The 16021-nt window shown below is 38.3% G+C and overlaps 1 pseudogene; it reads left to right on the forward strand.

Moving 5' to 3' along the window:
- The first annotated feature begins 7011 nt into the window (after positions 1-7011).
- LOC126066903 (protein tyrosine phosphatase type IVA 1-like) lies at positions 7012-7529 on the forward strand (annotated as a pseudogene).
- The last annotated feature ends 8492 nt before the right edge of the window (positions 7530-16021 follow it).

Here is a 16021-nt window from a genome sequence, read left to right on the forward strand (position 1 = left end):
TTATACAAGTATGGTCATACAATATTTGTCCTTGTCTGATTGATTGATTGATTGATTTCACTCAGCATAACGTCTTCAAGTTCCATCCATGCTGTAGTATGCATGTATCAAGACTTCATGTCTTCTACTGGCTGAGTAGAATTCCATTGTAGGTATGCACCACATTTTGTTTATCCATTTGGCTACTGATGCACATTTAGGTTGTTTCCACCTTTTGGCTATTGTGAATAGTGCTGTAATGAACATTGGAGTACAAGTCTCTGTTTAAGTCTCTACTTTCAACACTTTTAGGTATATACCTAGGAGTGGAATTGCTGAGTCATGTGGTAGTTCTATTTTTAGTTTTTTGAGGAACCGCCGCACTGTTTTTCACAACGGCTGTACCATCTTGCATTCCAACCAGAAATGGATAATGGTTCCAATTTCCTCATATCCTCACCAACATTTGTTATTTTCTTTTTTTTTAATCTTAGCCATCCTAGTGTGAGTGAAATGATATCTCACTATGGTTTTGATTTGTATCTCCTTGGAAACTCTATGGGGCAGTTCTACTCTAGCCTATAGGGTCACTATGAGTTGGAATCAACTCGACAGCAGTGGGTTAATGGTTAATGACGCTATGCATCGTTTCATGTGTTTGGTGGCCACTTGAATGCCCTCTTTGGTGAATGTCTATTCAAGTCCTTTGTCCATTTTATGATTGGGTTTTGTCTTTTTGTTATTTAGTTGTGAAAGTTTCAAGTAAATTTTGGTTACCTATATAAATATATATTTGGTTTCTGAAAATATTCTCCCAGTCTGTAGCTTGTCTTTTCATTTTTTGGTGAAGTCTTTTGGTGAACAAAAGTTTCTCATTTTTATGAGGTCCCATTTATTTATTTTGTCTTTTGTGGTTTGTGCTTTTGCTATAATATTAGATAATCCATTGTTGAAAGCTAGACCTGGCAGCATTGCCTCTGCATTTTCTTCTAATAATTTTATGGTTTTAGCTTGCACATTAAGATCTTCAATCCATTTTGAATTTGTTTTTGTGGATGGCATGAGGCATAGGTCCTGTTTGATTTTTCTGAATGTGGAAATCCAACTTTGCCAACACCATTTATTGAAGAGACTCTTCTTTCCCCATCAAATGAACTTAGCACTTTTGTCAAAAATCAGTTGACCATAGACGTGTAGGTTTATTTCTGTACTCTCAATTCTATTCCATTTGTCGATGTGTCTATTGTGATTCCAGTACCAGGCTGTTTTGATTACTATAGCTGTTTAAAATCAATAAGTGTGAGTCCTCCTACTTTGTTCTTTTTCAACATTGCTTTAGCTATTCAGGGCCTCTTGCCATTCTGTATAAAGTTGAGGACTGGTTTTTCTATTTCTGTAAAGAATGCTTTTGGAATTTTGATCGGGATTGTACTGAATCTATAGACAGCTTTAGGTAGTATTGACATCTTATCAATACAGTTTTCCAATCCATGAACATGGAACGTCTTTCAACTTATTTAAGTCTTCTTTACTCTCTTTCAGCAGTGTTTTACAGTTTTCATTGTATAAGTCCTTCATGTCCCTTGTTAGATTTAGTACTAGGTATTTTATTCTCTTAGATGCTATTGTAAATGGAATTGTTTTCCTAATTTCCCTTTCAGAATTCTCATTGCTGGTATATAGAAACGCTATTGATTTTTGCTTGTTGATCTTGTACCCTGCAACTTTTCTAAATTCCTCTATTAACTCTAAAAGTTTTCTTGTGGACTCTGAGATTTTCTATATATAGGGCCATATCATCTGCAAACAGAGACAATTTTACTTTTCCACTCTGGATACCTTTTGTTTATTTTTTTCTTGTCTTATTGCTCTGGCTAGGACTTATAATGTAATATTGTACAGAAGTGGTGAGAGCAGTCACCCTTGTCTCGTTCCTGATTTCAAGGGAAAGCTCTCAGTCTTTCTCCAATAAGTATAATGTTGGCTGTTGGCTTTTCATATATGCCCTAAATCATACCAAGAAATTTCCTTTCTGTTCCAATCTTCTTTAGGGTTTTCCTGAAGAAAGGCTGTTGGCTTTTATCAAATGCTTTTTCTGCATCCCTAGAGATGATCGTGTGATTCTTTTCCTTTGTTCTATTGACGTGGAGCATTACTTTGATTGTTTTTCTGATATTGAACCATTCCTGCATTCCTAAAATAAAACCCACTTGGTCACGGTGTTTGGATCTTGTAATCTGCTGTTGTAGTCTATTCACTAGCATTTTGTTGAGCATTTTTGTACTTATATTCATAAGAGATGTTGGCCTGTTTTTTTTTTTTTTCTTGTGTCTTTGGTTTTGGTATCAGGATTATGTTTGCTTCATAGGATGAATTAGGAAGTATTCCTTCCTTCACTATCTTTTGGAAGAGTTTGAACAATATTGGTGTCAATTTTTCTCTAAATGTTTGGAAGAATTCCCCAGTGAAGCCACCTGGTCTGGGCCATTTTTTAATTGGGATTCGATCTCTTCACTTGTTACGGGCCTGTTGATACTTTCTATTTTCTCTTAAGACGGTTGGGGTAAGTTGTGAGCTTCTAAGAATTTGTCCATTAGATTATCCAGTTTGTTGCCATACAGTTGTTCTATAATATTCTGTCATAATTCTTTTTATTTCTCTTGGGTCAGATGTAATGTCCCCTATTTTGTTTCTTATTTTGGTTATTTGCATCTTTCCTCTTTTTTTCTTCACCACTCTAGCTAAAAGTTTGTTGATTTTATTGATCTTTTCCCAAGGAACCAACTGCTTTTTTATTGATTCTCTCTTTTTTTTTTCTGTTTTTGATCGTATTTATTTCTCCTCTGATTTTTGTTATTTCCTTTCTTCTGGTAAATTTAGGCTTCGTTTGCTCTTCTTCTAGTTCCTGGAATTGTGTTAGGCTGTTGATTTGATTTTTTTTTTTTTTTCTTATAGCCATTTATTGCTATAAGTTTCCCTCTGAGTACTACCTTTGCTGTATCTGTAGATTTTGATGTGTTTTGCTTTCATTTTCATTTGACTCTTAAGGAACTTGTGATTTCTTCCTTGACCCACTGGTAGTTTAATAGAGTGTTGTTTAATTTCCATATGTTTCTGTATTTTCCATTGTTTTTTCTGTTATTGATTTCTGGTTTCACTGCATTGTGGTCAGAGAAATATTTTGTATGATTTCAGTCTTTATACATTGATTGTTGATCCAAGTAAAATGTAAGTTAGTTCTACCCTTAAATCTAAGCAGTGCAGGTCAACCAAAAATATTTCCTAAACTCCGTTGTATAAAGGAGGCTTTTTTACTCGTATAAAATTCAGAGAGGAAATATTGTTCTTCAGGCATTTGTCAGTCATTAAACCAAATGCTTTGACTATTATGCATAAAACACTGTATTAGGTGCTACTGTACTTTTTACTGTACTTAGTCTTTTCCCTTGAGGATCAAAAATCTACATGAAAAGATAATGAATGCAAGGAATAAAAGATGCTTTAAAATAAAACAGAACGAATAATCAGCAAGTGACATTTAGTCGGTGAAGAAAACAGTGGGAAAAAGAAACAATATGAGGAAGATAATGTAACAGTGTTTAAGGGCATACATAATCTGTTGTTTTTGCGTAGTCAATAAAACACAGGTGAACATCTTTCTGGTATTCTCTGCTTTCAGCCAGGACCCATCTGACATCAGCAGTGATAACCCTCGTTCCACCGCCTCTTCTGAATCCAGCCTGAATTTCTGACAGTTCCCTGTTGATACACTGCTACAGCCACTTTTGAATGATCTTCAGCAGAATTTTGCTTGCGTGCGATATTAATGATATTCAATAATTTCCGCATTCGGTTGGATCACCTTTCTTGGGAATAGGCATAAATATGGATCCCTTCCAATCGGTTGGCCAGGTAGCTCTACTCCATATTTCTTGGCATAGATGAATGAGCACTTCCAGTGCTGCATCTGTTTATTGAAACATCTCAACTGATGCTCCGTCAATTCCTGGAGCCTTGTTTTTCATCAGTGCCTTCAGTACAGCTTGGACTTCTTCCTTCAGTTCCATCAGTTCCTGATCATATGCTACCTCTTGAAGTGGTTGAACATCGACCAATTCTTTTTGGTATAATGACTCTGTATTCCATCTTCTTTTGATGCTTCTTGTGTTGTTTAATATTTTTCCCATAGAATCCTTCACTATTGCAACTCAAGACTTGAATTTTTTCTTCAGTTCTTTCAGCTTGACAAATGCCAAGCATGTTCTTCCCATTTGGTTTTCTATCTCCAGCTCTTTGCACATGTCATTATAATATTCTACTTTGTCTTCTCAAGCTGCCCTTTGAAATCTTCTGTTCAGTTCTTTAACTTTATCATTTCTTCCTTTTACGTTAGATGGTTGACGTTCAACAGCAAGTTTCAGAGTCTCTTCTGACAACCATTTTGATCTTTTCTTTCTTTTTTGTCTTTTTAAGACCTCTAGCTTTCTTCATGTGTGATGTCCTTGATGTCATTACACAACTCATCTGGTCTCCAGTTGTTCGTGTTCAATGTATCAAATCTATTCTTAAGATGGTCTCTAACTTCAGCTGGGATATACTCAAGGTTGTACTTTGGCTCTCGTGGACTTGTTCTGATTTTCTTCCATTTCAACTTGGACTTACATAGGAGCAATTGATAATCTGTTCCATAGTTGGCCCCCGGCCTTGTTCTGACTGATGATATTGAGCTTTTCTGTCATCTCTTTCCAGAGATGTAGTCAGTTTGATTCCTGCGTGTTCCATCTGGTGAGGCCCATGTGTATAGTCGCCATTATGTTGGTGAAAAAAGGTATTTGCAATGAAGAAGTTGTTGGCCTAGCAAAATTCTATCATTTGACTTCCAGCATGGTTTCTGTCACCAAGGCCATATTTTCCACCTACTGATCCTTTTTCTTTGTTTCCAACTTTTGCATTTCAGTCACCAGTAATTATTAATGCATCCTGATTGCATGTTTGATCAATTTCAGACTGCAGAAGCTGGTAGAAATCTTCAATATCTTCATCTTTGATCTTAGTAGTCAGCTCATACATTTGAATAATAGTCATATTAACTGGTCTTCCTTGTAGGCATATGGATATTATCCTATCACTGATAGTGTTGTGCTTCAGGATAGACCTTGATGTGTTCTTTTTGATGGTGAATGCAATGCCATTCCTCTTCAAGTTGTCGTTCCTGGCATAGGAGACCATATAATTGTCTGATTCAAAATAGCCAATACCAGTCATTTCAGCTCACTAATGCCTAAGATATTGATGTTTATGCATTCCATTTTGATTTAAATGATTTCCAATTTTCCTAGATTCATACTTCATACATTCCAGGTTCTGAGTATTAATGGATGTTTGTAGCTGTTTCTGTCATGCCACATCAGCAAATGAAGGTCCTGAAAGCTTGACTCCATTCATGTCATTAAGGTCGATTCTACTTTGAAGAGGCAGCTTTTCCCCAGTTCTCTTTTGAGTGCCTTCCAACCTGGGAGGCTCATCTTCTGGCACTATATCAGACAATGTTCTGCTGCTATTCATAAAGTTTTCACTGTCTAATTCTTTTCAGAAGTAGACTGCCGGGTCCTTCTTCCTAGTCTATCTTAGTATGAAAGCTCTGCTGAAACCTTTCTGCCATGGTTGACCCTGCTGGTATGTGAATACCAGTGCGATAGCTTCCAGCATCACAGCAACACACAAGCCCCCACAGTACAACAAACTGACAGACATGTGGGACATACATAATCTACTAGGTTTGAATTCAAGTTCTGACATTAACCTGCTGTGTAATTTTGGGTAAATCACCTAATTTTTCTGTGCCCCAATCTGCATATCTATAAAATGAGCATAATAATAAGACCTATCCCATAGAATTATTCTGAGGATATAATGAATAAATGAATAAAAAGTACTTGGCTGAATATTAGGTACATAATAATAAAAAAAAAGCATTCAGTAAATGGTAACTGCTGCGATAGCTACTAAGGACCCCTGTTTGCACAATGGTTACTTTACTAGTAACTGAAAGGTTGGTAGTTTGAACCTACCAACCTCTCCGCTGAAGAAAAGACTGGACATCTGCTCTGGTAAAGAGTTACAGCCTAGGAAACTATGGGCCAGTTCTACTCTGATATATAGGGTCACTATGAGATGGAATCAACTCAAATCAACTCGACTGCCTACAACGCTACAGATACTAACACCACCACTTATTATTATTACATACAATATGGAAGTCTTCTAGAAGAAGGTGAATCTCAAGTGAAATTTGGTGAGAGAGAGACATAGATGGAGTTAAAGAATAAGATGATAAAACCAAGGATACAGTTTCTGCCTTGGTGCATGCATTAGCCCCTTTTACTGTGGGCGGCTAGGCAAGATGCTTTCTTCGGAGCCGCTCACTGCATGGCACAGCCTGGTGTCCACCCCCCCCACCTGCACAGCTGCTGCCTACTCCCCGCCGCGACCACTGCCACCCCCTGCCCTGCAGCCGCCTCTGTCACCACCGCCTTGGGACCGGCTGTATAATTAGGCCACAGTCTCCAATGAGTAAACATATTCCTCAGTTCTGTGGTGTTCTTGGTCGCACATTTATGGAGTTTCTGAAGGGCAGTGGAGATTACTGCCAGGCACAGCACAACCTCTGTGCAGACAAGTGAACTGTGGAAATTCATTACTACTCCACCAGGAAGCCCCCATAAGAGCAGTTAACCTGGACACAGAAGTGTTGCATTGGTATCTGCAGAGCAATTTTCCAGAGTTCTGACCTGGATGGGGCTAAACCTCAGTGCACTTCCTTTCTATTTCCTCAGTGTTACTGGATTGAAGAATTACTGCTTCTTGTTAGGAGGTTCATTTCATCGTCTGTTACGCCCAACATCATACTCAAAACACTGAGAATTTCAAGTGGAGTATTTTGAAGTAGGCATCAGCTTCTTTACATCATTTTTGTATTCACTTTTTAAAATTCTTTTACAAACCTATTGAGTGTTTTTTAACTAAATTAACATGGCTCGAATGAACTGCCCAGCTCCTGTGGAAGTCACATACAAGAACATGAGATTTCTGCTTACACACAGTCCAACCAATGCAACCTTAAACAAATGTATAGAGGAACTTAAGGAATACGGAGTTACCGAAATAGCAAGAGTATGTGAAGTAACTTACGACACTGCTTTTGTGGAAAAAGAAGGCATCCATGTTCTTGATTGGTCTTTTGATGATGGTGAACACCATCCAACCAGAGTGTTGATGACTGGTTAAGTCTTGTAAAAAAGAAGTTTTCTGAAGAACCTGGTTGTTGGATTGTGTTCATCGTGTGGCCGGTCTGGGGACAGCTCCAGTGCTTGCTGCCCTCGCATTAAGAAGGTGGAATGAAATACAAAGATGCAGTACAGTTCAGAAGGCAAAAGCAGAGTGGAGCTTTTAACAGCAAGCAGCTTTTGTATTTGGGGAACTATCATCCTAAAATGTGGCTGCACTTCCAAGAGTCCAATGGTCATAGAAACAACTGTGGCATTCAATAAAATGGGGCATTGCCTTGGAAATGGAACATAAGGCAGGACCTAATTTGTCCCACGTATTTACCAATATGTTAGTTTTGTGAAAAAGCCTAATAAAACTTCCATAGGAGTATTGAAAAGCAGTTTCACCGGGCTACAAGCTTGACAGAATTGCAGCTATCATGCTTGGGTTACAGTCGACCTATTTGGATACTTAGCAAAAGTTTCCTAGTGTACAGCATTTAAAATGTGCTTATCACTTGTACCAATTGACCTCTCCTGAAATCATGCAGTATTGTTATGTCTTCTTTAAATCTATTCCCATGCCTGAATTTTAATATTGAAGAAATTTAGAGAGATTAGATGCCAAAAATACACAGCACAATACTTGTATATTTTTAGCATCACATAAGACTAAAAAATCTCAGGAATTATGAACACTCCAGACCTTATGTGGTTTATTCCTTCAGTCATTTCAAACACTGAAAGTAGGATCTATGGTTTTTTCCTGCTGACTTTTTGTTTACATCTCCCACATTCGTACCAGTGTACATCAGGTTTGCGTAACCACTGATGTTTGTTGGATTTGTACCAAATCTCACAGTGATTGTTTAATGTCTTTCTTCAAATCTCATTTTGTGCTTTTATGGAAAACCATTGTGAAAAATCTACATTGTACAGAAGCCCAGGTCTTTAATGTCTCCTGACCAAAAAAAAAAAAAAAGCCTTACAGATAATTTAATGTTTGCACTTTTGGGTACAACTTAACAGGGAGGGCCTGAAAAAAGAATGTTGCCTTTGTCTTGTGCAGAACAAGTAGAATATGCTCTTTAATTTAGTAAATATTTTTTAACAGGTAGAGATATTTTGTTATTGTAGCTAAAACATTTCTTAATCAAAATTTCTGAAATTCTTGTCATTTTGTTTCATCTCAGTTGGAATTTGTTTACCAACTTTTGTTTGAAGTGTGATTTTTTGTTTCCTTCTTTTTCCAACCTCTCTTGCAAAAACAGAAGTGGGTTTCTGCTAAAGAATTGAGCGGACTCTAATTTTTATATGCCTTTTGAGCTGTGTAACTTAATATTTGGATGCTTGATAATTTGTTTTATTACATAATTGATAAAATGGTGATGTGTGTTAATGTTAGTTCAACTGTGTATTTATACTGTCTGAGAACATGTGGTTGTAGTTCTGTGGGAGAAATAATTTGTCGGTGTTCATCAGCTTGTAAAAACCTAGTTCCGAGAGCTTGAACATCTAAATAATTGGTGAAACGCATTTATCATCAAATAAAAAGAATACAGTTTCTACCAGACAAAAGACTCAGAGGCAAATGTTCAGTCTTGGAATCGTTGGTTTGCTGTGTTTTTCCTTTCAATGTCTTCTTCCTCAGGTCTGTCATTCTTAAAGTCCCCCAAAACTTAGTCTATCTGGCTGTCAACGGGAAAAATTAATACCAGACATCTTAATTTGATTTTAAGGTTTTTCCTTACCCACAAAACCAAATATAAACTGTAAAAAAAGCCAGACCCAAAGTTCAAAGACATTGACTTTTGTTTTTTTCACCCAGAAGCTTCTCTAGGGCAATGTAAATTTTTCTGCTCTTGCTAGGAAAGGGTCCGCTGCTGTTGAGTCAATTCTGATTCATAAGCAACCCTATAGGACAGAGTAGAACTTCCCATAGGGTTTCCAAGGCTGAAAATCTTTATGGAAACAGACTGTGACATCTTTCTCCTGTGGAGCGGCTGGTGGGTTCTAACCACTAACATTTTGGTTAGCAGCCGAGGGCTTAACCACTGTGCCACCAGGGGTCCTATGTCTTAGTCTGGGTTCTCTGGAGAAGTAAAACTGGTGAAGAGTATGTAGATATATACAGAGAAATGTACTTCAAGGAAATGGCTTGTGCACTTGTGAGGAAATGGTTCATGCAATTCTGGGGGTTGGCAAGTCCCAAATACGTGGGTGAGGTGACAAGCTGACAACCCTGCTGGCTCATATGGTTGCAGGAGCTGACGAACCCAAAATCTGCAGGTCAGGAAACAGGCAGAAAGCTTCTGCTGCTGTCTATCCCAAGAACTGGAGGTCAGCAACTGAAAAGCAAAGGGTTGTTGTTGTTGTTGTTAGGTGCAGTCGACTCGGTTCTGACTCATAGTGACCCTATGCACAACAGAACGAAACACTGTCTGATCCTGCACCATCGTTACAATTGTTGTTATGCTTGAGCTCATTGTTGCAGCCACTGTGTCAATCCACCTGGTTGAGAGTCTTTCTCTTTTCTGCTGACCCTGTACTTTGCCAAACATGGTGTCCTTCTCCAGGGACTGATCCCTCCTGACAACATGTCCAAAGTATGTAAGACGCAGTCTAGCCATTCTTGCTTCTAAGGAGCATTCTGGTTGTACTTCTTCTAAGACAGATTTGTTCGTTCTTTTGGCAGTCCATGGTATATTCAATATTCTTCGCCAACACCACAATTCAAAGGTGTCAATTCTTCTTCGGTCTTCCTTATTCACTGTCCAGCTTTTGCATGTGTATGATGCAATTGAAAATACGATGGCTTGGGTCAGGAGCACCTTAGTCTTCAAGGTGACATCTTTGCTCTTCAATACTTTAAAAAGCAAAGGGTAGTCAGTAGCAAAACCATAACCTGATGATTGAACAATAAAAAGACTATTAAAAAACAACACCCAAACCAAACCTGTTGGCGTCAAGTCGATTCTGACTCATAGTTACTCTATAGGACAGAGTAGAACTGCCCCATAGAGTTTCTAAGAAGTGCCTGGTGGATTTGAACTGCCAACCTTTTGGTTAGCAGCTGTAGCTCTTAACCACTAAGCCACCAGAGTTTTCTGGTGAAAAAGATTAGGCTTACTTAATTTAAATTCCAAAAATTCTCCTGGCTGCAGGTGGGTGAAGGGTCAAATTTTTAGCAGCCAGGCCAGAGACCACCATGTGACCTGATATCAGTTGATCTCAGTAAAAGGGGGAGGGCAGAGTTCCATCAATCAGTCACGGAAAGATTAGCCAATGTTCGATGTTCTATTCTTCTCCCTCCTCTTCCCTCCTTTGAGCCATTTGGTTTTTTTAAACAAAATCAGAATGCTCTCCCTATATGCATATAAAATAATGGAATAACTGCTCTGAATAAGCCTTATGTTTCAATTTCTTTGAGCTTTGATTATTATTTTAGCATGGCTGTTATGACAGCCCCTTGGTCTTCTTTTTTAGAAAGGCCTATTTAGTTATTAGTTCCCATTGGACTAACATGAGATGCTTGTCTAAACTGAGGCCTCTATAAAAAAGCAAGTTCATTTCTCTTTTAGAAGGAGAAGATTTAGCCCTGTGACTCTATAAAAGGGTTACATCTTTTATAGGAACTCAAATCTAAGCTATTAAGACTCAATATAATGGTTATACGTAAAAAGCCTTTCTCTTGAACAATAAAACTAGCATTTTCCCTATCATAGAATGGCTGAATGAAATATATATGTATGCATTTAACTCGATCCCATTGTTTTGTTTTGTTGTTGTTCCTCTCATTATTTTTTACTGAACTCGCTTCGAAACTGACTGTATAACCTTCAGAGATAAAGCCAAGACTAAAATTTAGCCCTGGTAAATTCAATTACTGCCTCATCCTAGATTTTAGTTAAACAGCAAGAGTCTCTTAATAAACAGTCCGAAGTTCTGGATTGTACATGTAGAATTTCCTGGTATCCTTTCTGAGTTTAGTATTTCGGTGGGGAAATTTTGTTTTTCAGTGTGTTCCAGTTTTTTGACCAACACTCAAGTATCAGGCACAATGGGAAGAAAGGAAATTGGATCACAGAAAAGGAAGTTTGGAATACAAAGTAGGAGGTTTGGGGTTCTGGTACCAGCTTTGCCACTAACTTAGCAAATCTGTGGGACCAAAGGCAAATGGTTCTTCCTTCCTAAATCTTAGATTCCTCACTGTATGCAATGCTGAGTTTGGACAGCATAAACCATCCTGTACAGCTGTAAAGTTCTAACACTCACAGTGACCCTCAGAGATTCTGTGCCTACTGTAAAAACATTACATTTGTAGTAAAGGCTAATAAGAGTGTATTACTGAGGTGACCTTATTTTTGGCAATTGTAGCCAACATTTATTGAATGTTTACTGTGTAAGACACTGGGTTAAATATCTTACAAATTTTACCTCCTTTATTTTAACCCTTACAATGCCATAAGATTATGATTTTTATGTTCATGTTAGAGACAAGGAAACTGAGGTGAATAGAAGTTAAATGTAACAAAAGCAAATAGATGTCTGCCAATATCCACAATTTCCTTCTTTCTAAATACAATCTCTCATTTTCAGCTGCCCACCTAAGACAAAGACTAGTTTTCCCGAATTCCCTTGCAATTGGGTGTTGCCAAGTGGCTGTGTACGCTCTGGTTGATGGGCTATAAACGAAGGTGCTGTGTGGCACATTCATTTATAAATAAAATAGAGCCATGTATTTCCCTTGTGTCCTTTTTCTTCTTCTTCTTTTCTCTTTCTCTATCTCTCCTGAAATCCAGTTATGATGGCTGAGGCCCTAGGTGCCATCTTGAATCATGAACTGTGACAAAGTAGTCTCTAAGGCCACTGTGAGGCTGAGCCTTCAACCAAAAAGAAGGAAACACTTTGCCATCGAGTTGATTCCAACTCATAGCACCCCAAGCCTCCATACCAGCCCCCTTAATAGCTAAGTCCAGGCTTTTATGTGAGAGTGAAATAAGTTACCTTGTTGGCACCACAGATATTTTGGAACCAAACTGAATCCTAACCGAGTCTATTGTCTAAGGTCACACATCTTGTGCGTGGCAGAAGTGGGGTTTGCCTGACTAGAGAGGGCTCAAGAGCGTTACAGCAATGTTACACTACCCTTCAAAGCCCAAGCCACGGTCTTTTCAATCGCCTTATGTGCATGCAAAAGCTGGATAGTGAAAAAGGAAGACAAAAAGAGAATTGACACCTTTGAATTGTGACATGGATGAACAATATTGCATATACTATAGACTACCAGAAGAACAAACAAACAAATCAGGCTTGGAGGAAGTACAGCCAGAATACTCCTTAGAAGCAAGGATGGCGAGAGAGACTTTGTCTTGCTTACCATGGACGCTTCATCAGGAAAGATAAATCGCTAGAAAAGGACACCATGTTTGGTAAAGTGGGGGGTCAGTGAAAACAAGGAAAACCCTCTGAGATGGATTGACTTGGTGGCTGCAACGATGGCTCAAACATATCAGATATTGTGAGGCAAGCTCAGGACTGGTCAACATTGCCTTCTGTTATACATAAGGCTCTTCTGTTATATGTAAGAAAGGCTCTTCACGCTATGATCACAGACATTTAAAATAAGGCATACTTGGTCCTGGGATACAGTTGATATTTTGTTCCCAGTTAGTCTGCCTTTCCAGTTACATCTGGTCCTGGCTGATAGTAAATTGGGTTTTATACCCCAACCCCAAGCCCATATGCACAGTTTCTGGCAGCAGGAAAGATCCCGTGAAGGCCCCTCTGACCTTAACTGTTTGCTACAGATGCTGTACAACGTGGATAATGCACACCAAAGCTCTTGAAAACTGAGATTTGCATGGTAATGATTTCCAGCTGCCTTCCTCATTTGCATGAAGGGAAATGTGCCTGAAGGACCTGCTCTACAGCTGCTGGGGTCTGTGTCTGCACACAAAGCTGTGCTGCTGGGGCTCCTTACACTGCCTGCGTCGTTTGAATAACCAGTCCACGCAATATTTCTTTGGCTGTTTTAAAGAAATAGGTTTTGGATTTCAACTACCTGCAAAATACCTCAATTCTATAACTCCATAACAAATAAAATGACAATGAACTAGACTTTGTCCTTAAAGGTGATGGCAGCAGGGAAGAGAGAAAATGGACATTATTTGTGGACAATTTGATCTTAGAGCTCAACACCCCGAGAGAGTCAATTGAAAAGCTATTACATTTGTAAAAGTTTAGTAAGGTGGAGAGATAGGATTCAGCTATAGGTATGGGTAGTTTCCAGTATAATGGACAAAATCAGAAACAGTGGAAAATCTTATTCATGTTAACAATCAAAAAACAAAACAAAAAACTAAAAACAAAACAAAATTTAAAAATAACCTTAACAATAAATATACTGGACTTTTAGGAAGAAAATTAAAACATTTTCTGAGAACATTAAAGAATAATGTAAAGTAATGGGAAGGCATATTATGTCCCTCCATGGGATGACTGAATATTGCAAAAGTGTTGGCTTTGTCAAATTAATTTGTAGGTTATATTGTTCTGATCAAAATTGTTTTGAAATTTTACTAGAGTAATCAAAATGGTTCTTCACCTGGCAGAATAAATTAATAAAAACATCTAAGATGATTTTGAAAATTTAGAATAATGAGGGCTTTATATTTTAAAATATAATATCAAATATATAAAATAATCAAGACAGTGTGGTATATATAAAAGCATAGAGAGAGCAACAGACCACAGTATATGTAACAACTCAATAAATGATAAAGAGGCAATGAAAAAGAAATCAGTGAGTAATAGATTATCCAATAAATTGTGTTAGGATATTTAGTATTTGGAGAAAAGCTAATTTAGATAGCAGTTGTACATCTTATATCAAGATAAATTCTAGGCATACTAAAAATTAGGTGTAAAATTATAAAATCACAAAAATAGGTGAATATATATGTCAGGTCTCTGGATGGGGTGGATTTCTAAGCATGAAGGCAGTAAATAACAAAAGGAGAGAATAATAGATTTGACTCAAGAAAAGTTATGACTCTCTGTGTCAAAGAAACAACATAAAATTAAAAGAAAAGGGGAGTTCAACTTTGGGATTGCGGTGTGAGGAGTGCCACGGACTCACTCCGGTGAAACAGGCAAGTGGTAGAAATTTTATATATATATATATATATATATATATATATATATATATATATATATAATGTTTATAAAACCCAACCATTTAAAGTCCTGGCAATTGTTGTAAGGACGTACCACAAATGAAACACGTTTATTAAAGAAAATCTAGTAGACTGAGTAAGACCAGTGGCATTTGAACTATGATCCACTCCCTCTCCCCTCACCCCTAGCTCAGCTTGATGGAAGCTTCACTCTGGGCAGGAGTGGCCAAAAAGACATGGATCCCTTTCCCCTCAGCTCCCAGTCAAGGGACATGGCAGCTTACCGAGGGAGTGGGGAGCAGGTTGCCAGCATTTCTCGTTCCCTCCCACCCAAAGTTGAAGAGACTAAATTCCTGGTGAGTGTGACTGAGAGGTTGGGGGCGCCCTTCCCCCATGCAGCTCCTACCCATAGGGTGGAGGCTCTCCCAGAGTTGTGGCAGGCACAGAATGTTGTTATTGTTGTTGTTGTGTGCTGTCCAGTCGATTCTGAATGCTGCCTCATTTGCCCTCACCCCAGCTCACTTGTAGGACAGAGGATACCTGCTGGAAGAGGATACCTCTGGTAACAAGACCGGAGGCTACAGCCTCACCCAGTGTTCAGAGTGTTTTTCCCAAGAAAAGAGGCAGTCCAATAAGAACAGAGAGCTTTGAAGCTTTACAAAAAAGGAATTGATTTCATTTGAAACAGAGTGCCGGGAAGTTCAAGACTATGAGTACTATAGAAGTAGTAGTAGAAAACAATAGCTCCTCTTAATTAAGAGCAATAAATGACCCATAGGTCAGCTAGTTCACCACAGAGAAGCAGGGAGGGGTCAGCTAAGAATAGCTCTCTAGGGTCAGAAAAAATCATCAAAGACTGGTCTCAGAAAGTCCTGCTACTCGAATTTAAGTGGATCAGACTGTGGAGCAATTTATGCCTCCAGGGCATTGTAGAAAGCAATAAGAAATCTGAGGGCAATTAGTGGTGTAACAGCTGGGTGTGATACCAAAATAAGGTTGAAATAGACAATTCAACAATAATAGCTGGGGCTGCAATATTCCACCTTCAACAATGGATAGAAAAACCAGGCAAAAAAGAAATAGAAGACTTGAACAACACTGTATACTAACTAGACCCAACAGATATCTCTATAAAATACTTCACCCAACAATAGTTGAATACGCATTCTTCGCAAGTGCGCATGGAACATTCTTCAGGATAGAACACATGCTAGGCCATAAAACAAGGTGAGCCATAGATTTGTAACCCAAATTCCTATTACTTGGCTGGCACCCAAATTTTCAAGCCATGAATTTAGTCTAAAATATTTCTGATTAGTAATCTCTGCAGACTCTTGACAAAAGCCAATGCAAATTCCCTCTGGAAGTATGCACCTTTCCCCAGTCCTGATTTTTCAAAGAGACTGAGCATCTCACAGTCAAAATTTATTAAGCATGTGTGGTGTTCATACCAGATTTTCTAAATATGCTCCCCCTCTTAAAAGAAGCAAGGTACAGTGGAGAAATAGCTAACTCCAAGCCTGAAGCACAGAAAGTAAACGTGAGTCTGAAACATCTATTTTTTGTGTGTGTGAGAAACCTAGAAAGTTATCAATA

This window comes from Elephas maximus, chromosome 24, assembly GCF_024166365.1.
Source record: "Elephas maximus indicus isolate mEleMax1 chromosome 24, mEleMax1 primary haplotype, whole genome shotgun sequence".
NCBI classification, from domain to species: domain Eukaryota; kingdom Metazoa; phylum Chordata; class Mammalia; order Proboscidea; family Elephantidae; genus Elephas; species Elephas maximus.